The sequence below is a fragment of the Lycorma delicatula genome, chromosome 6, assembly GCF_047948215.1.
Source record: "Lycorma delicatula isolate Av1 chromosome 6, ASM4794821v1, whole genome shotgun sequence".
NCBI lineage: Eukaryota > Metazoa > Arthropoda > Insecta > Hemiptera > Fulgoridae > Lycorma > Lycorma delicatula.
Genome location: NC_134460.1, coordinates 69,081,430 through 69,108,164, shown reverse-complemented (window position 1 = coordinate 69,108,164; position 26,735 = coordinate 69,081,430). Strand labels below are relative to the sequence as shown.

The window sequence follows — 26,735 nt, the reverse complement described above, 5'->3', positions numbered from 1 at the left end:
ATTTACTCATAAATGTTATCAATTTTAATTGTTTTCACTTTCTGTAAATATTTTAATTACATCCATTAAAAATATAATTCTTAATTATCTGTTAATATCATAATTATTTTAACTAATATTTCTGTGATAATACTAACATTAAGGTTACATTTTGTCTTAGTCTCAATTAAATTTGTCACTGCTAACCATTAGTATTACGAAGACTCTTCCATACACCCAAGTTAAGAAGCTGTACACCACTTAAATTGCACTGAAATTAAATTAGAATTGTATTATTGATTTGTGTAATTTCTTTTGGTAGCAACTAACTAAACTTTCCCTCAAAATGTCTTAAAATATTTTTTTTTCTGAAGTGTATATATATATATATATTAATTAACGAAATCCATTTGAATCCTACACAAATTATATTATATTATATTATTATAATATATAATTATATACTCATTAAAAAAATGAAAAATGTTATATTGTTGAGAAAATGTGTAATGCTTGATCAGTCTATTTCGAAATAGCTCATGTAATGACCATTTAGTGTATTACAAATTAAACTGTTTTATAATTCATATGTTTCAAATGATATAGTTTTTTATATATGATGTGTAGAATGAAATTTGATATGAGGAGTAGCATTTTTACATTTCTTTACACGATATACAAATTAAAAAGTAATCTATAGCCATAGTTAATGTCTTAACATGTTTGAATTTTTTAATAACTGATGCGTGTTAGTATTATTATATTAGTAATTGTTTGTTTTACCTTGAGCTTAATGTTTGTATTTCATTATATTTATGTCATTAAGTACAGTATGTTATTGCTTACATTAATTAATTGTATAGATTATTGTTAAAAATTAAATGTTATTGCAGTTTTTTTAAATCTTCTATTATGGCAGGTATTGACTAATAGACAATAGAAAAAAGTTGTTAATTACATTATCTAGTTAATTTTTCAAATAATTATAGAAATTAAATATAATAATTTTAAAATCAGTGATAATACTATCATAAAACTAAGTTTTATCATATAATTTTCCTAATTTTAATATAATTTTTCCTAATATTTTATTAAAATATTATTTATCAATATTACACTATTGTACGCTTGTAGAAAAAAATTGTTTGTCAAGTAAAGTTTTATCAACAAATTATCATTAGTCAGTCCATGAAGGTAAGGTTACTTTTTTAAGATTTAATTTTTTGCAGATCCAACTATTATGGCTTATTACATAAGCATATTTATATTTAGTAGAATCAATATTTAAAAAGTTTATTTATGACTTACATCAAATATGATAAAGTTGTGCTGTAAATAATACAATTATAACTTTATAATTGAAAAGAAGCAAAATTAGATATAATTTTGGCATTCAGTGAAATAATTTTTATTTCTGGCTGCCGTAGAAATAAAAGTTTTTACAATGAGCTACACTGTTCATCTGCTACTTTTGAATTTGTATCTTTTTTTTAGGCAACTGACCGACAGATGAATTTCCATTGGAATCATTTATAGAAAGAAAATCATTTAAAACTCATTTTTTATAGAAAGAAATCATTTATTTCAATCTTGATGTAAAAATACATCAAGAAAAGAAACTCATTAAACTTGGAGTAAAACTATTCTAATCTTCATTTCATTAACTGAAAGCTACAATTATTTTACCTTAACAGTAAAACCTTTTTTCTGATAATGTATAAGTATAAAATCAGGTTGCTTTTTACATTTGAAATAACAGCAATGTTATTAGATGTTTATTATTTAACAATGTAATAAAATGATAGTTGAAGTTTTAAATGAAAGAAATAAACTGCCAGGTTACTGCTTTTTCATAATACAGTATTATAGTACATTTACTTTAACACAAACTGTTTTTTGTTACCTGTAGTGGTGATGGTGGCGGTGTAATTTCTTCAGTTATTGTTTGATGGCATATTATTTTTCATTTCTACATTTTGTCTTTTCTATTATCCAAACTTGAATGAATAAATATACTTTAGAAAAGAATAACTTAATAAGTGTCATAGCAGTAGAATTATTTTTAAAATTAATCAAATGAAGAACAACTGTTACTGCTTTTTTCATTTTTTAAGTTTCACAAACATTTTCACAGTGCACACTGCTTGAGAATATCTTTCTAAAAATTTTAACAATTGAGTAATTCTAAATTTTATATTTGTTGATGAAGCAGTGTGCACTTCGAAAAAGTTTTTGAAACTTAAAAAAGGAGAAAATAGTAGTAAGTTTTTTTTTCTTCGTTTGATTAGTAGTTGTACTTTAGATAAAGTACTTAAAAAGTTTAAAAAACTATTTTAACCATTAATTCATTCTTCAGTTTTTTTTTTCAGAAATTTAGTTCCTTGCACAATAAGTTGTACCTGTAACAAGAGAATAATAATTTCTTTTCAATTAAAATTGATTAGACGAACATTTATAATATAGGGATCTGTTAAACCAAATTGAATTTAATTAAATTCAATTAATTAAATTTCATAATTAATTTTCATAGCCATAATAAATCTGAAAACAGACCTTAAACTTTAATTATTAAATTATAAAGATGAAATTATTTAAAATTAAACTGAAAATTAAGCAATTATGGACTATACTCTTGGATAAAAAAAGTAATAATAACTGTTTACATATTTAAAGCATTTTTATTTTGTTAAATACTCAACAAATTACCATCCAGGTGTTGAATGTTGTAAAGCTATATTTATTTTTTTTTTTTTTTTAATTATAACTTTTTGTGCTACCTTAGCACAAAAGTAGGTTAAGGTTGATGACCAACTGCTTACATATATCAAGTTGACAAGATCAGTTTGATAATGTATAAATTAAACTGTTGAAGAGTTAACTGTAAGTTAAATATGAAATAAAAAGTTTACTGCGTCATTTAATGTAATATTATTTTGATGGGCTACTTAAAATAACTAGAGTTAGAATGTTAACTTATGTGGGAATTAGCAATTTTTTCTCTCTGAATAGACCATGTTGTGTGTGCTGACAATTTAAGGACCTGCTAACATGTCCCAGGATAGCAAGATTGGTAAGAATAATTCATATTTTAATGCATCTAACAGTATCTCTCTTACCAAAATAATAACAGCTTTTTACCCATCAATAAAACTGTGTTTTCTTTTTTTACAACAATTTTACTTTTTTTTAAGTTAAGAGCCTGCTGACATGACCCCTAATTGATGGGGGAAAAGTGACTTATTTTGGTACTAGTTAGTTTTAAACATGCATTTTAACTCAGGTTATTTAAGCAGTCTCGGCATCTAAATGCTATTTACTTTGACCATATGTTTTAAAATACCGATAAAAATACTATTTATAGGCAAAAAGTATAAGAATTATAATTCAATTATGATACCGTAGTAGATGAAAGCTTGGTTAAGAAAATCCCTATTGTATATCATATTTGTTGTTAATTGTGATGTTCCTGTATATACAGATCATGGGTAACATATAAAAACTTCAAAGCCAACAGCTGTTTATGAGGAGTTATCCTGTTTCATGGGTCAGATTTTTATCACAATAATCTGGTTTTATTTTTCATAAGAATTATGGGATTTTGAATGATTATTGTAAATAAACTCTTGAATTTTTATGTTAATTTTAAGACATACCAGTTTATAAGTATAGTATTTTTTTCCACTAATGAATCTTTTTTTTTGTAATTTTAATTTTTTTTAATTTACTTAATTAATAACACTTACTTAATTTTCATTTCAGGTTATCATGGTATGGCAGATCTAATGGCCATAGGTGTTGATCCAAATTTATGGTTTAGTAATTTTTCTTCTTTTCCCTGGGATTTACCAGCAACTCAGCCAGCACATCAGCCACCACAGCATCTATCACCAGGTTCATCAAATCAACAGTCACAATCACAGCCGCACCGTTATATATGCAGTTCATGCAATAAGTCATACGCCCAATATACATCTTTATATAATCATAAAAAATTTGAATGCGGTAAACCTGCCTCCTTAAAATGTCCATATTGTCATCATATGACGAAACTTAAAGGTAATTTAAAAGCTCATATTATGAATAAACATTCTGCTGAAGTTATGGAACAAGCTGAAAAAGCGCAAGCTGAAAAAACATTACGAGAAAAGAATCAACAGAAAGTAGTTGCATCTGTAAAACAAAACGTAGATATGACTATGATCCCTGACACACCTGGTGCAACCGATTCAGTTGAATCAGCAGGAAATGACAATGTTGATTTGGAAAATAATGAGTTTGAAGATAACCAGTTAATTGACTGTAAAAATGTAGATTTAGATGACGCACCACTTGATTTTCCTTAACTGGATTTTTATTTGTAACAGTATTATGTTGCAGTCTAAATTAAGTGTATGATAATGTTTGAGTTAATAGAAGCCATACTAACATATTTGTTCCAAATCTCAAAAAGGCTATTCGTTTATTTTCAAAAAACAAATTACTTTATTTTCTAAGAAAAAACAGAAGATCTAAAAAGAATTATCTTTTGTTCAGTTTGCAATAATAATTATTGGAATAGTCATAAGAAGTTCATGATCCTTCTATAGTTGTAAAGTGTTGGTTTTAAAATTTTCCTTACTTTACTGATTGATGTTTTTTCTGTATTCCTATTTGCAAATTGACATAGAATATCAGCTATTGATACTCTTAATTTGTATTAGTGCTTGAAGTTCCAAATTAAGCTATAATATAAATTTAGGTAGATATCTAGGATTAAGTAATGCAAGTAAATCCATATTGACGTCAGATTAGTTAAAATTCCAGCTCAATAGAAAATATATATTTAGCTTAATAATAAAACTTTCAATAAATCAGTTACTGGAGATTATACAAATTTAAAATATACTGTTGTATTAAAAAATTGTTTAGATGGTATGAACCTTTTGTGAAACATTCTTACACATTTCTCATGAACCCATCTTTATAATTTTCTACGGAATTGGATGGTTTACATTTTTTAATACTGTTTGACTTTTTCTTTCTTAATATATTATATGCTAACATTGTTTCTTATTTATTAACATAAAAGATTATCTATATAAAAGTAGCTTTATAGATCCAAGAACATTTTATTGACAATTCATCCCTAAACAATACAAATAATGGATTACTGGATATATGGTGTGCAAAAATACTAGATAAATTAGACTTTCTAATGTTTACATTTGTATTTGTATTTTTTTGTTCTTTTAATCTATTAAATGTCATTACCGCTTCATTTTCAGTTAATAATTTACAGTGAATATTTCTGGTTTTTAATTTTTTTTTATTTTTTATTTTGGCTTATATTATTAAATATGTTAGGTTATCATAACATTCTGAAATTAATGGATATTATGTTCACCAGGAAAACCAAAAGTTACTTAATCAAAAACTGAAATTTATTTAAATTTTATGAAAAAAAATTGTACGGCAACCAGATAAAATAGTAAACATATCTCTTATATCTGCATGGCCTGCAAAAAGTAATTTTTTTTATCCATCCCTACACTGAAACCTTGTATAGAATAGGCCAGTAATAGAAACATTTAAGTTAATAATAATAATTATAGTTATTGAATTGATTATTTGTGTTGCTGATATTTAATTTTCAACTTATTAGCATTAGTAATGTATATTGTAATAATGAATTGTTTATATATTAACTTAATTTATCAATATAATTTTGATTGTTTGTTTTTTCTTGTAAGAATTTTTTTGGTTTAGTTTTTTCTTTTTAGTGTTTTAGTTTATATTATCTTAAGTGTTAATAGGTTTCTTATTTAAAAAAGAAAGAATTAAAATTCTTCTGTTTTGATGGTGTTGTAGTTATTAGTAATCTTATAAATCTCATCTTTTTATTTCAACAATCATCCAACATGAAAAACATTTAAATGAACAGTATGAAAAATTTGTTTTTATATTTGCTTACTAGTATAATAATAAAAATAAGAATAACATTTTTGATGTTAATTAATATCAGTTTATAATTATTATCCACATCATTGTAATTCATATTTGTTGTGGATAGAATTTACGTTTTTGTAGATGTATTTTTCTCTTTTTATTAACTAGAATACACCTCACCTTCTTGACTTAAAAGTTACAATTTTATTAATTACTGTGTCAACTGCGAATACTATTAGAACCATTTTTAATATAAGAACGTAATTGGTTTTTTGGTGGTTCCTTTTTTATGTAATAAGTATTTTAAAACTGTCCTGTAGTGCAGTAAGTATTTTGCTATGAATAAGAAATAACAATACTTCTTTTAAGAATTAAGATAAGTATTTATTTATCATTTGGATTAGTGAACTAGGTATTAATATTTTGCTTGATTTTTAGTTAATAAAATGCATGTTAGTAGGTTTTGTATTATAGCGCGCAGCATAGAGCTGTGCACATTGCTTGCGAGAGAGATATACTGATAGGATGGGTAGAACAGATAGATAGTCATTCCTTTACAAAAACATCTCATATAGCTCCATATACTTACACAGTATGCAGTATATTATCAGAGTTTCAGTGTAGTTAATAGTGCAGTAAGCCAGCCGTTAGCCTATGTGCACAGCAATACGCCACCCGCTATAGAAAGGTTATTCAAATGAAACTTGGAATATATGTCTGACTGCCATTTCATAGAAAATGATTGTTTTTTATATCATATTGAAACGTAGAATGTATTTCTGTCATAGAATATATTAATATTGTATCATAAAATGAACAATATCTTTAAAATCTTCTTATTTGTATTCATTGTTTTAGATGTGTCTCTTTGCCCTTTATTAATGTTTCTAACTGCTATTTGTGTTCTCTCCTTCTGAACAGTCAGTGTATGTGATGCATTGTTTCCCACGAAAAGAGTACTTTAATTTCTTGTTCTACAATATCTTTTCCAGTCTTTCTTTTGGCTATGACTGATATAAAGCATTTGAAGTATAAGTAGTAATAGTCAAGAACTGCTTTCTGTGAAAGTAATGAAAGTTATACATCCAGTCTCTGTGGTGAATAATGTGAAGGTATTACATGTGATTGTGAATATAATCTTCTTTTTAGTAGGTTTAGCATACTACATACAACAGTATTTCAATTGTGGGGAAAAGATAATGGTGAACTATTACTTCACTCCTTATTTCCTCTAGTAACCCTGTCATAGGATTCAATTTTATCTCATTGAAACGGATTTTGATATTTCTAAAACAAAAATAGTTATTCGATTACTGTTTTTTAAGTAATTTTAATTGTAAAAAAACAAACAAAAAGAATTTTATTAAGGTCTATTTTTATTTATATACTGCAGGATGGTAAATTTAGGAAAGATTAGATTAAATTAATTTAATCAGCATGCAAGCCAGTAGAAAAAGTAACTGTAATTAAATAAGCATATGACAGAATAGAAAAACAAAATTTACTTAATATCCATTACAAACTGATATGTATTATTATTATGATTTATATATGTTCTATTGCATCCTAATTGCATTTTGTTGTATTATTCTTAGTCAATGCTGAAATTACTTAGTGCAGCACAATTTGGTAAGATATAGATTGAATGGGAAAGTAAACTTTCCCAATTGAAATTTAATTGTTGCTGTAGTTTTACTTATTTCAATATGATGTTAATTTTACTTGTAAGATTATCAAATTCTTATGAGTAATGTTACACATTCTTCATGTACTTATAATGCAATTAAAGAGTTATTGTTGCAGTTATAAATTAATTTTTTACTCCTATCACAGTAGCACTTCTGTTTTCTATAATACAGACAGTTTCAAAGTACAATATTGATAGTACCAGATTATTTCATCACCCATATTAGTGTAAGGAAACTTAATGCAAATTTATTTTCACAACATATCGCCCAATTTTCATTTGAATAATATTTTTGTATTTTTTATTATTATTATTATTAGTATTATTTTTAGTGCATTTGGTGTTAATGTTTGTATTAATTTCCTAATAACAGTATTATTTTAGAATAGTATGGATAGTAAGTTATAGTATATTGTGTTAATATTATTAAATATTATACTTTAATATGTTTGCTGCTACAGTTGGTAAAAATTATAATTCATGTCACTAAACTAAACTTAGGATTAAAGGATAACTTAAACTTTCTAAGAGATGGTCCATGTTTTCAGATTAATAATTTACAATTTCTATAAATATTAAATATTTTTGTGGCATAGAAGCTCACAAACCTATATTTTTGTTACCCAATATTAAAATCACTTTATATATTTAATCTTATACAATCATCCCTTATGATAAATGGAAACAATTTTTGTAATTGTCAGTTTCTTCAGGAATAAACATGTTATCAATTTCAGAGTGATAAATTGAAACATATTTCCACATAAATTGAAACAAAAAAAAAATAATTATTGGTAATTTTCTGATTTTAATGTTATTTATTTCTTTTTATAGAGGATGTGTGTGTGTATGTGTGAATACATATTTATTTATTATTTTTGTAATTATTGCATTATTTATTTTATTATATCTGTTTTTATAAAATAATATTTACATATAAAGAAAGGATTGTTAGTTAATTAAAACATTTTTCATTTGTGTATTTCAGATAATTTAATAAATAAATATTTTTCAGAAATTTTCTTAAGCTTATAAATTTTTTAATATAAATTATTACATTTTTCAGTTTATAGCACAGCATATATGGATCAGAGAAGAATAAGAACGATTAATTGTAAAAATGTATTAACTAATTCGCTTGTTCAGTATGTGATAAATCAGTGGTTTATCTAAACGTGGTATCACCATTCTTTTCAGGGTTATTATTGCAATATGTGAGCACATAATTATATTATTTTAAGCCTTTTCTTATGCAGGCTATAAAATCATTCATATGTTATGTATGTAGTTCTTCCTCAGTCCTATGTATCAGTCATATCAACAAATGTGTCATTGGTCATTTGCATTTTACCTCCAAAGATTAAATATATCACATCATAATATTAATATTATTCAGCCTACTGAAGATCATATCAGTGTGAATTTTCATCTGTAAACAGAAATCTAAGTGATGGAACATTTGTAAACAATGTTAGACTAACTTTTTATAATGTAGAACAGTCTTTCTCTTAATGTCAGCCATTATTCTGCAGTACTCGCCAGAGATTTTCTGAGCAAATTGGAATTGGTGGTTATTTTATTGTGCACTGCCTTGCCAAAGAATTCTCAACAAATTTTAAGAAATGATTAGTGAGTATATAACATTAATTTATGTTTGAAGATCAAAGTAGGTACGAGATACTTAAAAGAAAATATTTTTGACAAGAAATTTTTTTTTTTCTTATATTTAATATTAATTTTTTATTTTTATTTTAAAACATAAAAAATAAAATATTGTTCACATTTACACCTAAACACCTAAAAATCTTTTCTCTTCTCGTATGATGATATTGTGTAATTAATTGATATTTTATATTATTGTATTCATTGTGTATAGATTTTTATTTTAGCTTATTAAAAAATTAAGTGATAGTATTATCGTGTAATTACTATTAATAACATACAGATATAGTTAAAAATAATTTATTTATTATCATTATGAAATGTGATTTGTCTTTTCTTTGTCACTGCCCAAAACATGGAATTTTGTGAAACTTTTTATGGATATACCCATATTTTAAGAAGTTAGCAAACTTCTTTATTATATGATCAGTCAGTATATTTGATCCGTGTTGTGTTGTTAAATTTAGTATGTTATTTTTATCAGATTATTAGTAAATTACTATTAAAATTATTACTAGTAAATTTCACAATTTTCAAATATATTAAATTTTTTTTCAGGGTGATTAATTTTTTGATGTGTTTATTGAACCCCAACAATTTAATCACATGGATAAAATAAGCATTCATTTCCATTTAAATTATTACACATTCAACTGGGTTTAAACCTAGATCCTCCTACTTCAAAGAACACCTGTAATAAATAATATCAGATCAAACTACTGTTTATTATCCAGAAAGTTGTATGATTTGTAATAAAAAAAAAGGCATCTGTTGATCATATCTGCTGTCAGGTATTCTTTCATAGTGTATGCTTTAAGCCAACTTGATATTTATGAAATTATTTTCCTAGAATATAAATTTAATTGTAAGTAATTGCAGTCAATCCATAACCAGTTAACAATCTACCTTGCGCCTAGGATTTAATATTCTCTGTTTATTTACATGCCTTTAAAATATTCATCAGTTTTTTCTGTAAAGAGAATACATTTCAGGAACTACAAGAAAAATTCTTTAAATGCTCCTATTAGTTAAGTAAATATCTTGTCTATTAAAAAGACTATTCTTGTACTTTTGTAAATATATTTTCTCAAGGTAAGTGGTCAACTGTTCATTCAGATCCAATCTGATGGAGTAGTGATTAGTTTTGTTGTGTTTAGTTTTACTCTATACTCTTTGAAGAGATATCTTTCATTTGAAAGGGATTGGTGCTTTCGGTTCACACTAATTTTTCATTTCCTTATTACCTACCACTTATGTTGAGTGTTACACTATCTGAAACCTGAGGAGATGGCAGAAAAAAGAATTAGAAATCCATGTGAAAATTAGTTCATAAAAATTGTTCTGAACAATTGTTACTTCTGTAGTGGTGTACATGATTGTTTTTAACTTTATTGTTAACACTTTTGTGCTTTTTTCATGTTATTTATTCATTTCTCTTAAGTATTATTACCCCTAATGATTTAAATGATTTTCCCCCTAATGATATTAATCCCATATCATTAATCTCGTTAGGGATTATTAATCCCGAATGATATTTGCAAGTCGTTACAATAGAACTAAAATCTCACAATAAATTTTATGAGCTATTTAACAGTATGTTTACTAATTGCAGTTTAAAAAAAATACTCAAAATCAAAAACAAGAAAGATATAAGTTTAAATCTTGTTGTTGGCTAGTTTAAAATTTGCTACTTATTCATTTAATATTAAGAATTAGAACAAACATACACATATATTTCAAAGATTTTGCCATCCTATTGCTATAGTTTTCTACAGTTATCCTAATTGTGAGTAGAAGTTTTTTTGAAAACTTGAAAGTATATTTTAACGTACTTTTTCAAATGATTTCAATTTTTTTTTTTTTTTAAGTAATGTTGCATGGTATTGATATTGTATATTCTTTGTAATGAACCATACAAAGAACTTTACAGTTGTAAAATTCACTTTTGCTTGTTTTTTATTAATATTGATATTTGCGTGCATTTTCATTTGTAATATAATTATTTTTGGATTAAGAGAGCTTTTTTTTTATATATTTTTTAATTATTATGTATTTTTTAATGTACGAGACCTTTTTAGATTTAGTTTTAATTTATGCTTATTTATATTAAATATGTGTTTTGACTAATTTTATTTAATTTAATACATTGTATAATATTGCAAACATTTTTAAGTACTTATATTTAATATAAATATTTATACGTTTGCACCTCTTGTACTTCAAATCATATGTAATAAATTTGATTATAAACTTTTAAGTATTGTACTGTATTTATTTTATATATTTTGCCATATATTTAATAATTGTTTTCAAGAAAATTTATGAATAAGCCAGTATTTAAACAATGTTGATATATAAAATTAAATAAAAAATAATAATAACAGGTGATTAAAGACCAAAATAAATTGAAATTGCTTACATCACATAAATGAGGTAATCATGTATGTTCTGTTTTTGCACAAAATTCATGTCCGTATGTACTGCAGGAAGTGGAAGTCTCATAAGATAGTTTCAATCCTACGCATTCAGATTTCTAAGTCCTTATAATTCGTATTTTATCTCAAATTGAATACCTTGAAATTGCTACCTGAATGTGCTTTGAGAAAACCCTTCAGGATAACTCTAAGACAAACTTGGTGCTAGATTCTTTATTTAATAATTTTACCATACTTGTTAACTATTTATGTTTTTAGCAAATTTTACTTGCTGGTTATTTATTTCTAAAACTATAAACAGTTGTCAGCACTACATGGAAACATAGAATTATTATGACAAATGTAACAATCTGTTGACAAGATAAGCAAACATGACAAGTAGAAAAAAGTGTTTTATAATTTTTTTTATTCCATGTAAAGTACAATATAGAGAAAATAAGTTTTTTTTTAATCAGAGTATTATTTTTAACACTCTGTTAAAAGTAGTTTTGAGAATGGGGATAATCAAAAATGCATCAAGTATGAATGTTAGTGACAATGCTAGGAAGGGCAGAAAATAACACTTAATTATGATAATCTTAGAGAAAATATGAAATATGGTGAATTTTTTTTTTTATTGAAACTAATTGTGAAAATGTGTTTAACACATGTTTTATTTATTTAAAAAAAGCTCTTTATAAGCAATCATGAAAAATATTTACTAAAAACCATAGATGAATTTGTCTTTTATTACCATTCATTAAATAAAAAAATGATATTTATTGATACTTATCACTAAAGTCATATATAAAAAGAAATAGAATAAAAACACAAAAAAAATGTTTCTATTATTTAGAAATAATACTGTAACTTAACAAAGTAATCAAGTGTATAAGTAAATTTCTTATCACCTGTTGAAAAATTATTATTTTTGATTTTACTAAATTTTGTTATTTGCAACATAATAGAGTATTTTTTACTTATTTTTATGAATGTGCATAATTATTTATCTTTCTTGTCTGTAATTTATTTACATTATTATGTAGTAGCTTATTATTGATGTTAAGTTAAACATTGTTTCTTCATACATTTTTTCTATATAAACAGTATTAATGTATTTTAGTTTTAATTTCAAAGTTCTTTCATACATTTCAGAATCGTAAAGATTTCTGAAAACTGTGGGAGTATCACAATTATCAAAAGTTAAGAAAACTAGCATGGTTAATTTTTTTAGGCAGCTTATATATCAACCAACTTCATTTTTTGAATTTTTTCTGTTATCTATTTGTAAAATTAACCAATTTTTTTTTTTAAATGAATAATAATTGTTATTATATGATTGAATTTGAGTAAGGGACATAATTCTTACTGTTGTGTGTTTTCCCAATGGGCTGTTAGGAATTAATTGTTTCTTGCCCTGCATCATCAAACTGCAATCATCTCTGCTTTCTTTAGGTAGGTTTTCTGTTTGATTCCTATTCATTTTTTATCTTTTTTCACATACTACTAAAATTACATACCTTGTTCCCATGCACTTTCATACAATATGTGGGGAGTGTTACTTCACTAAAAAAAGTGTGTGTATAAAATATATATAAGCTCTTATTACTTCTAGGTTTTATATAAATTACAGAAAATGTTAGTAATTAAAATCTTAGAAAATAGAAAGAAATAAAAAGAAGATGTCATCTGCTGAAACCATATTTAAAGCTTAGCTGATCTATATTTTCCTGTTAATAGAAAATTGCAAGATATTGGCATTTCTGTTGCATAACCAGAAACTACAGGATATCAGCATATTAATGCTTGCTTCGCATTTAAAAAATGCTTTTAAATTTTTCAGCCTCGAATTATCATAGAGCATTCTGTTATAAAATTATGTGTTTGTTTTTATCACTACTTGATGTGTCTCAATACTAGTTTAATGGCACTTGACTAAATAATTTAGTTAATAATTTATAATGATGTTTGTTATTATTATTATTATTAATGTATTTTTAAATCAAACTTTGTTTAGTGATAAATTCATTAATTATTATTATTAAAAAAATGAAAAAGTTTATTAAAAACAAACATGAACACTTTAAAAGATATTAATTACACACTTTTAAAATGCAAAACACACATTCACACACAGATACAAAGAACCCATTTAGGTAATATAGACAACAGAATAAATTTTCTTCAAATCCTTTTATAGAAACAGGACAAACATACAACATTAACCAAAATAAACAAATTTCACATTGTAAAAATCAAGAAATTAATAAACATGAATAGTATGAAATTTACACTCAATAAATAGAATATTAAATGAACAAAATACTATGCTGAAAGAATATATTATTTGCCCACATTATATACGGATTTCCATTTCCTTTTGACAGCTCCATTAACAAACCCTGCAATAGAACAACTCTGAAGATGACCTTGAGTTAATTTTACAACTATAATTAACTTTAGAAAGTTCTCTGGTAAGATAATTTCATATAATTTGAAACAAAGTGATTTACAATTTTTTATATTTTTGCCCTAATAAAGAATCAGTGGAATAAAAATTTCAGTTCATTCATATTGGTGATTACAGGTGACCCCCAAATACTGGTACTCCCCTTTAGATAATTCTTTAGAATATGAAAATGCTGATATTAAAGGTTTCTAAATTGAAACCTTTAAGATGAAAGGCAGAATCAGTGCCATTCCACCAAACTTACCCAATTAAAATTTATATACTATCATTTGAATATGTTTTTACTTTGTGTATACGTCAGATACTGAAATAATAAAGTTAATGTTTTAAATGACTAGGAATGTACATTTAATTAAATTTTTCAATTAACATGATGAAACAACACTTTTTTAAAAACATTAAAAATTATTAACTTACTTTATAAGTTATATGGCAATTGGTCTTCCAGATCTTTCCAAACCATTTATGCGTTTATTAACTGAGTAACTGATGGCACTCTTATTAACAAAGAAACTGCATAATTAAATGAAAAAGGATCTTGAATTATTTGAAAGAATCTTCCATGTTGTATGAAAGTGTCATTGATGTTTATGATAATACCTCAATTTTAAGTTATTATAATACCTGAAATAAAGAATTACCTGATTAATATTGAAATGACATACTACATTTTATGTTAGTAGATTTTAATTTATTTAAAAATATTATTTTTCTGTTGTTTCAAAAAAAAAAACATTTTTCTGCTGCTGCAGCAGTTATAAAAGGATAGTAGAGTGATCAGCCAACATTTTAGGTGTCAGGGTTTTTCCCATATGTTGCCATTTTAAGACTCCGTAAGTCCAAAAAACAAAAAAATTATAGGAATTACCAAAAGTTGTACGTACATTATGTATGTGTGTTGGATTGTATTTTTAATATCTCCAGACTGCTCAACATAATTTTTTTGAAAATTGCTTAAAAATATATATATATGGGTCATTGACAGCATTAAATTTTGGACAAAATTAACGAAGGAAGAGGGCTAGTTTTTCACCATTTACAAGGGTTGCTTGAAAAGTTTTGACCTCAACATGAAGATGGCAGCACTCGTCAACAAAAGTTAGGGAATTTATTTGTGCATCCGTTGAAAGGTACTCACTAAAATTTCAGCCATTTTGGATGCTCAGTTGTTGTTTGATAATTGTTTAAGTCATTGTGAGTGTTTTTGTGAAAATGGGAAAACTCGAATATCGTAGTGTGATTAAATACTTGCATTTGAAAACCAACATGTCTACGCAAATTAAAACCAAGTTGGACGCTGCTTAGGGGACTCTGTCCCATCATTCGCCACTCTGAAATGATGGGCAGCTGAATTTAAACATGGTCATACCAGCTTGATTGATGATGAGCGATTGGGAAGGCCAAAAACTGCAACCACTACCGATATCATCGAAAAAGTTCACCAAATGGTACTGGACGACTGATGAATTAAGGTTAGAGAGATAGCAGAGGCTATGGGCATATCAAAAGAATGTGTTGTCACATATTAACTGAAGAATTGGATATGTGTAAGCTATCCGCACGTTGGGTACTGCGTTTGCTCACTTTGGATCAAAAAATGCACTTCGAATGAACATTTCCAAGGTCCTGCTGGAGCAGTTTAAGCAAAACAAGTCAGATTTTTTGTGTCGATTCATAACTGTAGGTGAAACGATCCATCACTATACTCTGACACTGATTCCTGACACAAAACAACGGTCAAAACAGAGAACTGCAAAGGATGAACCTGCTCTGAAGAAGGTGAAGATGGTTCCATTGGCTGGGAAGGTGATGGCGATTGTTTTTTGGTATAGTAACTGAATTTTGTTTATCAATTATCTTCAAAAAGGTAAAACAATAACGGGACAGTATTATACATCACTTGATAAACTAAAAAAGAAACTGCAAAAAAAAATGACCACATTGAAGAAGAAGAAAGTGCTTTTCCATCAGGACAATGCACCTGGTCACACTTCAACGGTTGCCATGACTAAAATTCACGAAAAACACTTTGAATTGATTGACCACTCACCATATTCACCAGATCTGGCCTCAAGTAACTTTTTTTTGTTTCCTAACTTTAAAGAGATTTTGATTGAAGGAAAGAGATTTTCATTGGATGAGGAGGTTATTGCATACATAAATGCCTATTTTGCAGAGAAAGACAGAAGCTATTATTTAGAAAGGTTAAAGAGGATAGAGCATTACTGGAAAAATTCTATCAACCTGAAAGAAGGCTGTTGAAAAATAAAAGTATTTGACAGAAAAAATATATCTTTCTATGTTAGGCTCAAAACATTTCAGACAACCTTCATAATTTTTTACTTTTTGTATGGTGATCATAGAAAATTGAGCTTTTAATACAATGAAAGTAATTTTTAAGTTATTTAAAATTCCAAAATTGTAATTCAATCAGATTTAGAAATGAGGGATATTCAACATTATTTCTAAAATGTTTTTAACTCGTATCTTGATAATCCATTGATCTAAAAAAATTAAAATTTTGTTCTGATACCTCAGCATTAGCCTAATTTTTGACCCCCTTTAATAATGGCTATCATGTAACCATATTTTTTTTTTAGTATTCTATAATTCTTTTTAGCCTTGTTGAATAACATTGCACCAAATTGGGCCAACTTATTGAAGTAAAAAATTGCTCCCATAAATAATCTTTAAGCCCCTAAAAATCAAGGGGGTTGAATGGGACTTTTACTTACAAATATCAATTTTTTTAAACTTTAATTTTCAAGTTTTTAATGTAGATAAAATGACCTTTAAAAAAGGATTAAAAAACTTAAATAAAAATGTTATATGAGGAAACTGTTGAGCAAGGGTTCAAATGGATCAAATTTTTTTTACTAAAAGTTTTATTTTTTATTTAGCAATTATACTCTAAATAATTTTGATGATAAAAATCATTACCTTTTCAAGAAAAAAATTATGCTAAGATTCTGATTTTCTTTCCCAAGTATATGTTTAATTCTGTGTAATTTTAAGGCAAAAATGTAATTTGACCAAGGTGGTCAAAACCCAATTATTTTAATGAAAATTTTTATTTTTTTTGTAATTGTACTCTAAATATTACATTATTAAGTCATTAATATTTAAAAACTGTGTGGAATAAAAATCTTTCAAGAGTGAAGCAGAGAAACTTATGCCATTGCTTGGGACACTTTGCCAGCTTTTTTCATGTTCGTAATAAAATAAATCCATGTAAGTGCAATATAATAACGTTTGTATAAATTCAAACACTTTTATTGTATCATAATTCTTTACTGCCTTTCTTCGTTTTTTTTTAGCTTTGAAAATAAAATCAAGGCATGTTTTTTCTTTAGAAGGCATTTTTTTAATGTTCATTTTCTGTTCTTGAGCCATTGACATGAGATGTGGATAACATTTTTTTATTCAAACTGGTAAGGGGTGAATAAGTAGAAGAAACAAGAAAATTTTTTTATCGTCTTGAGTGAACAGTTTTTTTAACAAAAAATTTAATTTAATAGAAACAGTCACAGTTTTTAATGTTCAGTAAGTTTTTAAATTTGTAATAAAGTTTTTCACTATCGGTAAAGTAATAGATGTAGTATTATAATAATGTAAAATAATAAGTCAAGAATTGGTTGCATTATTTCTTTTCAAAAATGTTCAAATTGTTTTGTAACTTCTCAAACATAGAATTGTTGGATTTGACGCATCTGAAGTGAATATGTCCACATCAGTGGATGTTTACTAATATATCTATAGAATATTTGCAACTGAATATGAGGACTACTTCGTAATCATAATCTTTGTGAATCCAGTGCCTTATTCTACTAAATCCAGGCTACTGTTTGGTAAGATTAAGTTTAGTAATAAAATAATAAGTTGTTATAGCATAGTTTTTTAAGGTAATAAAATAACTGAATTTAATAGACTGAATGTGCTTCTTCTTTAATTAATTCATATATTATATTTTCTTAAATAATTTATTGTTTAACATTTACGAAAATTAAAAATAAATTAATTAGTTTGTCAGAAATATTGATTATCAAAATACTCTTACGAATATTACTATTATAGTATTTATAAAGAATAATAAGTTTAGTTTGGTAAAATTTATTATAATATTACATTATTTCTACTTTGGATTACTTGATAGTTAAAATAACCATTCATTTTATCTAAATATAATGAATTCTCTGGCAAGCATAATGAAGATTGCCAGAATCCTTCTTTTTTTTTTTAATTTGTTATAATAATAATAATATTTTATTTTATGTTTTCCTTCAATTATAAGTTTTGAAACGACTGAATAAATAATGTTGAAATATTTCAAGATTGTATTTTTGTAGGAAAAATGTTGGCCCTGTTGAAAATAATATTTCACGTTTTTTCTATTATGAAAAGGTTTTTTGGAGAAATAATAGATAATTACATTTTCAAAGCAGCTTTTATTATTATCTTTATTTAATTACAAATAAGGTAGAATTTTTTGCTAGAAGAATTTTAAAATTATTTTGTCATTTTTATCAGTGAACACAAAGATTTTAATTGTTAGTTCAACTAACAATATAATATCAGCTATAGAAAATAAAGGTGTTTGTAGGTGAACAAAATATTATTCTTTGTTTAGCAATATATTATCAAGCCCTTCATTATTCTTCTTTATTTTGTACATCTACAGTCAAACTTGAATTCAATTACCCCTGAGCGAGTGAAAAAGGACATGTTTAGGCAGAGATATGGTTTGGATAATGCACTATAGTGTGTGTTTGATATATCAAATTCTGTCACCTCTTATCTCTTGTTATTTTCTTCTTATTTTATATTTACTTATTGTACATCTAAATATAATTTTTTCTTGCCACTATGCACGTGTATATGAGTGTGTAGGTGTAGATGGTATAGACGAGTAGTTTTACTTTATGCAGCACACTGTAATTTCTAATTAGAATGCTTACCATGCAATTTCTAGACAAGAATTAGATTTTCTAGTCAAGTCTGAAAACGTGGAGAAGTTTATTTTTGAGATTGGTCATGATATACATGTATATAAGGAATATACTCAGTTACTGAAAAGCATACACTTAAAGCAACAGGTATCCATTTAGATCAGATCAATTTACTTAAAGAGAAAATTTGGAGCAATAAAAAATGTTTTAAATAATTGACAACTATGTTCAACTGATTACTTTTTCTCCAGAAATAAGAATTTGCAGCTCAAGAAAAACATTCACACTCTCCTGAGGAATTTTCTTCAACCAGCAAGGTTCCTGTTAGTTTGTTTATTAAAATTTGTTTTATTCAGTTGTTAACAGTATTTATATATTTTATTATTTATGCTATTAAAAAAAAATTGGCAAGTATTCAAAAGTAAATTTTTTAGTAAGATATTGTTTTTTTATCATTTTTAAGTTATAAAGTTGTGATTTTAATCTAATTAGAGAATTATTAAAATTATATAATCTCCTCATAAGCTGATTATTTAATGGTTATTTTACACTATATTCATGTAAATATCATAGTTTAATTTTATCTGATAGTTTCTTTTTATTTCAGGTTCGCTATTATTATCAGATATGTTAAAAACATTTGTTCCACATCGTGATAACAGTGATGATAAACAATCTTCTTCACGTAAAGAATCAATTGATGCATCAAAAGGATCCGATTCGGATGGAAATATACGTTATTTCTGTGATGCTTGTGATCGTTCATATGCCCTTTATAATTCACTTTATAACCATAAAAAATTTGAATGCGGTAAGGAACCAAATTTTAAGTGCCCTTTTTGCAATCACATGACAAAACAAAAAGGTAACTTAAAAACTCACGTGAAACACGTTCATCCTGTTGAATATTTAAATGAACCTTGGGTGACTATTGCTCAGCAGTAACTATGTCATAATTAGTCTCATCTTTCTGCTAGACATTACTGGAAAGATTTATTGTTCTCATTAATAAGATATATTTTTAGTACTACTGGTTTGAAAGTTATTATTTAATAATAATTTGACAGTATAGAGAACTAATAATAATTCATTTTTCTTGATAAATAAAGTAAATCCATGATTATTATTATTATTTGTTGTGTGTATATGTATGTCTTCCAGTTATTAAATTATTAACTGATTTTTTAAACAATTTTATGAAAATTTTTAATTTTTGAATTATTGTTCACGTTTATATGTTATAAGTATTGACCTTTCATGTTTTTTTTATTACTGTTTAATATTAATATTGACATGATCTACATATTATTTTTTTTTTTTTCTAATCAAGTTAAAGATTTATTTATTTAAAAGTAGGAAATAATGAAGTTTAAATGACAGTTCATTATAATATGTTTTGATTTCTAAGTATTGCTATAACAAGCTATATTGCTAATTAATTCTGCATTTTTTATACCGGTAATACAAAAGCCACCAGACCTGAAAATTTTTTAAAAAATTTGATTAATAGGTATTATAATTTTGGCTGCGGTACCGATTACATATGTCCTACATGAGCATTTATGACGAGTATTGTATTCACCCCTCAATTCCCCTTCTATGTGGCAGTTGTACTTTTTTCTATCCTCCTCATTTAATTTTTACATCATACTAAGTAATTTTAAAGATTAAATTCTGATGTTAGCAGGATTAAATTTGTATTGGACCTGGGTACTGCACTATTTGAATATAAAATCACAAACAGTTTTTTCAATGACAATGGGGGGGGGGTCTTGAAATGCACAAAAGTTACATTTTTAAAAAAATGCCAGTCATTGTGTTATATAATTGAAATATTGTAAATCCTAGCATATAAGTCAACCAGGTGTATGAGCTGAATCTCATTTTGATTGAGATTTAAAAAAAAATAATGAAAGGTCCAGTATGTGAGTAAACTTTTAATGATTATAATAGCCATACCGTGTATATTTCTTCGGAGATACAAAAGTTGCAACAGTTAGCTTGATCTACTTCTACAAACACTAACATTAAGTATTACTGAGAGTGTGGTCATTGTTAATGCATATTATAAATAGTACTTTTGAAAGATTTTTATTTTATTTAAAATTGTATTTTGAGTATGTAGTTGCTGCCTGTAAAATTTTTAACAATGATTGATTTATAAAATATGATTCTTTCCTTAAGTTAAGAGATGTAGATTTTGCCAAAGAAAAAAATGGTAGAGTTAAGAACAGTGTTAGTGAAAAATCTATAATTGATAAAAAATTAAAATTAAAAATTTATTTAAAAATAAATACCACACACAAGGTACCAACCACATACAACTACCAAAGTATATTGACCTGAATTAGAAAACTATATAGCCAGTTGGGTTCATGAAAAGTAATTGAGTGGTTAGTTATTCAGCTGAGTTTTCATTCTTGACACTTCTGTAGTTTGAGTGCGTGACCATTGTTATATGACATGTAGCAACATCAATTACTCCTTATTTCACACATATATAGTTTAGTTACTGTTGAAAGCAGAGAAACTTTGTTCTCAGTTTTATAAGGGCCAAAACAGACCATTTGGTTTTGCAATATACTTATGTACTCGCTATAAAAATATTAATAGATTATTTTGTAATTGAATGTGCTAAACTGATCCATTTTGTATTTTTTAACAGTATTATTTTAGTATCTGTGTTATAATTTTTGTTTACATTAATGTAGAAGAGTAGAATATTTTAATTTAAGCCTGAGCTTTTAAATCAGCCCATTATTATTTAATTATTTTTTTAGGTTCTAGAATCCTTACTTACATGTGAGAGTTACAGTAAGTTTTACATATTTGCTATATATTCTATCTATTAATAGTCACTTTTAGCCTAAATGTAAATATTTTGTTTAATAATTAGTGAATTAAATTGAGCTTCAGTGTAATGATGTCGCATTAAGCAGTTAAGTATTTATAAAAGAATTTGCTAAACCGTTTGGAATAGGTGAAATGGTTTCCGAAACCAAAGGATGAAGCTCTTGCATTACTTGAAGTCAATAAGATAGTTGTAAGTTTAGACATTTCATAGGCCTTTGGCAGATGGAAATCATGAGAAATTATCATGATTTGTTTTAAAATACTGAAAAAAAGTGTTAAAGTAATTTATCCTAAGCATCATCAGAAACACTAAATCTTGCACGTAACATATTTTTTTCCTCTGGAATAAGAGCATGGGAATTTTTCTTGAAATAGCTGAGTACAATTATATTTTTTTTTATGTGTATATAAGTAAGAGCAATGTGAATAATATTTATTTAGTCTAGTTTTCAACTCACTTTAGACTAAGTAAAGTTATTGTTGATTACCAGACATGATATCAGTCAACCAATAATAAAGCGTATTTGACAAGATTGCCCAAAAATGCCATAATCGGTAAAACTTAACTGTTTTCTTTTCTTTTTTTTTTGTTAAAAACAATTTTAAAAATGTATAGTTTGGGGCTTGATAATTACTTCAGATTTAATTATGATTGTACTTTATATTTTTTTATTTATTTTTGTAACTTATTTTATTATTTTTATAATTTTACCCAGCCTGTAAAATGAAGAAAGAAAAATTAGAATCCAGAACATTTATTTGATTCTTGTAAGTTATAAAAAAATTGTTTGTTTTTTCACACACTATAAAATTCATTTCTTTTCATCTGAAAAAAAGGAGTAGAGCAATTGTAATTGAGTGTAAATCTGTAGTTACCAGAGAAAAAATTGTGTAATTAAAAAAAATAATGCAATTATATAATTTTCTGGTTGTATAATTTTCTGAACTTGATCTTAAAAATTTTGCATTGTGATTTTAGAGATATTTCAGTTAAATAATTAAGTAAGTATAGAACCAGCAAGAATATACCTCACAGCAATTAGATATAACATATAAATTAGATTATTAAAAGTAGTTTCATTAATTTTGTATGTACCAGTGAATGTTAGGATAATATGTTTTATCTTAAAATTTTACACCGTAGAGGTTAGTAATGTTAATATTAGTCACAATGGCAGTTTTTTTTTAATCTGATAAAAGTTCCTGAAATTAAAATATATAAAATATGATTTAATGTTATAATTAATTAATACATTATTGTGATACTAATTGTCAGTTATTAAATAATTAGAAAAATAGAAACAGTGAGTTCCGTAAATGTTCTAGTATTTAGTGTTATACTTGGGTTGTTTATTTTTTAATATTCTATGTGATATTTATTTTATTGTGATTTAATATGTACTATTATTTACCATACTTTGTATAATCAAAATTTAATTACTGTAGTTTGTATTTATTGTAATGATATTATTCAAGAATACTTATATAATATGTTTCTATACTTGTATACTGTAACAGTATCTATATGTGTGCGTACACACACACACACACACACACACACACACACACACACACACACACACACACACACACACACACACACACTCATAACTTCAATATATGGATACTTTTGAATTATGTCAATATTTAACTGAGTAGAATATTAGTTTTAAAATTAATCATTTAAATTTATTCATATACATTATTTTTATTAAATTTTGTTTGTTATAGTTAATTTTTTCATAAAAAAAGTAATAAATAGGTGATATTAAAATAATATATTTAAACAGTATATAAAATGTGAGTTTGCATTATATAATAATTTATATACAATACAAAACACTCCATTATATAATAATCGAGTGTTTTGTAATTATCTGTTAAAAAATGAATTGTTTCCTGCATTTTCTAACTTAGTGATGAAGTGTCGATATTTTAAAATCACATTCAATAAATGTTATTATACAGAAAAAAAATAAAAGCTAAAGATGGAATAACATATACATTAGGAAAAAACCATCCCTTTTTTTATATGATCTTACTAACCAACGTTGCTGCTTATATGTTGTGCCATTGTTTGAGGAATCATAATAAAATCAGGTGTTGTAGTTCATTCTAAACTGCATACTGTTTTAATTGCTTTTTGTTTTTTATCCTACTACATAAAGTTGTCCTCCATTTCTATTTCCTGTTCATTAACTCTTGCTATTTTAATTATTTATTAGGAACTAAGCAGGTGCTTATTGTTATTATTTAGACAGATTAAAATACCTAAAATCATACTCAGTGCATGAAAATGCTATCATCTGAGAGTTGTTGATGTATAGAAAAACCTTTGAAGGTCCAATGAGGTGAAAATTTAAAAATTTTTGTTTGAGTTTCTATGTCAGAAATCTAATTGGCTCACGTCAACTCATATTTCTTCATTATTGTTCCTTTAACACCGAAAACTATAAAATAAACTGCAGTATATATATTTTTTTATTTTTTATTTATATAAAATCAGAGTTATTCATTAATGTTCAATCAATTATTAATTCACAATACTTAAGGTTTATTATGAACTGTATTACAGGAAATAATTTGGAAAATTACAAATCAGTATTCAATATGTAATTTGATTTAACCCTTAATAAGCACTCTAATGATTTTTGGTAATATATAGTTCCCACATGTACAGCTGACAACACATCAATGTGGCAGTTATCACATGGCATTGCATCTACATTTTTGTATCCTAAAATCTTCTATATATATTTAAAGAATGTCTGTTTGTCTTTTGTGCATATCTATAATTTGATTCGTATCATTATGAAATTTTGCACACTAACTATTCCAAACAAGAGGAAAACTGTTATTTACATTTCATTTTGAAAAACTAACCCCACCCCTTAAGCAAGATTTTAGCCCCTGTTTTTGCGGTTTTTCGTGAATATCTTGAAAACTATAAAAAAATTGATCAAGTGGAAGGTGATTTTCTGAAATGCCATAAAATTTGCTACAAAATGCAATTTGCCAGGTTCTGAGAGCCTTCTTAGTTCCTAAATTATTAACAATCAAAGTTGAAAATTGGATGACAGTTGTTTTCTTCTTTACCCTGTTGTGAGTATGTCACCACTTCAACTGCTATCTCCTTCTCATTTGTTTTCCACCACATTGTCAATCTCTCACTCGCTGAGTGTTAGGCTATAAAAAACCCGCAAGCTGAACTTCAAACAGCATTCAGAGCTGTTGAAACTGAAGATCCAAAGAGCTCAAGCTACATGTCAAGTACGCATGAAAAGCCACGGCTTAGTTTAAATATGTTTAAGATCTTTATTTCATAGAATGAACTTAATAACTGTGTAAGGTACAAAAATTTAATCCCACCATTTGCACAGTGAAGAAAGATATATCTTCATATAGACTAATCTGTTCTATGCATTTGCCAAAGATGCCTAGAGAATTCTGTCTCTTAATCCCTTTGTGTCTTCAGTATTTTTGTCTAACAATTATGAATAATATAAGATTTACATCTAAGATTATGTTCCTTTTCAAATGCCTTTGAATAAAAATAAAAAATTCTTTGACAAGTGCAGCTTACTGAAAAGTAGAAGAGTATGTCATGTCATAAGTTTGTTTATTATAAGAAACAAAACTAGGTTAGATTAATGAATGAAATTTAAATAAACATTTTATTAATTTGATGAAAGATTATATTATGAAATTATGTTTAATAATAAATCATATTCATGGAATAGGTACAAAATCAGTAGTAGATACATTTATCAAGTACATAATCCCTATGTAAGAAAACTACTTTGTTTCATGATAGTTTGTGAATCTATAAATAATTAATCAAAAAATATTTGGCTTTCATATAATAATAATGATAATAACAGTAATACTTTAATTTCCTTGGAAGCAGTAAATTTATAAACTGAATAATTATCAAACATAATCTCTACTATATTTAGTTTAAATTCATATCAACAACATAACTTCTAATTAAAACTTGGCATTTTTTAAAAATTACACGTAATTAATTCTTATGTTTTTATATAATTTATTATATGTTTAGTTTTAGTTTATATTGAATTTAAGCGTAATAATTAAAAAACCTCAAAGGCAATGGAAGTCTAAATCTAACCTTAAATCTTCTGCCTACTCCATAGAAGTAATGCTATAATCCTATTCTGAAATATCTGTAGCTCCTGTCAATTTTCGTTCAATATTCACTAACAAATATATTATTAAAATATACTCCTTTTTATGTTCACATTTTTTTGTTTTTTTAACGATGATTGTAGAGTAATTATTGTTATAATTTGTTTCAAGACTATTTTTTACCTTAAAAGATAAAAAATGACTTTGCTGAATGAATATTATTGTAGTTGCACCATGAAAATATGCACAAGTGGGAATAAGATAATGAATAATCTGTTTCTTTCATAGATAATAATTGTTTTTAAAAGCATTGACTCATGGCGTCTGATAACCAAGTGGTCAAAGCTCTCACTGATAGCTCATTAGTGGATGTTATTAAGCAGATTGGTAGATTGTTCAGTGTTTGGACACTACCTCAGTGAAAAGTAGGTTCATGTATCCTAAGCATACCAGTTCATGTAATCTGTGACATTTCTTTTATTGTGTTCCATACTTTACAGAACTTGTAACATAACAGTCCATATAACTTCCCTGGTGCAATCCCACATTACAGCATTAATAATTGACTTTATCAGCAGCCATTTCAGAAAAATGGAAATTGAATTCATTTATTAGTTTACAGTGTTTTCTTTTCATTCACTAGTTTATTAAAA

At 26.0% G+C, this 26,735-nt stretch overlaps 1 long non-coding RNA gene across 1 annotated transcript; it reads right to left on the bottom strand.

Annotated features, from left to right (window-relative positions):
• On the bottom strand, nucleotides 1-26,671 carry LOC142327114 (uncharacterized). Its single transcript, XR_012756919.1, has 4 exons — nucleotides 26,066-26,671; nucleotides 14,555-14,761; nucleotides 1,883-2,378; nucleotides 1-250 (listed from the first exon to the last, which is right to left on the bottom strand). It is a non-coding gene; the product is annotated as an uncharacterized LOC142327114 (long non-coding RNA).
• Nucleotides 26,672-26,735: the final 64 nt, after the last annotated feature.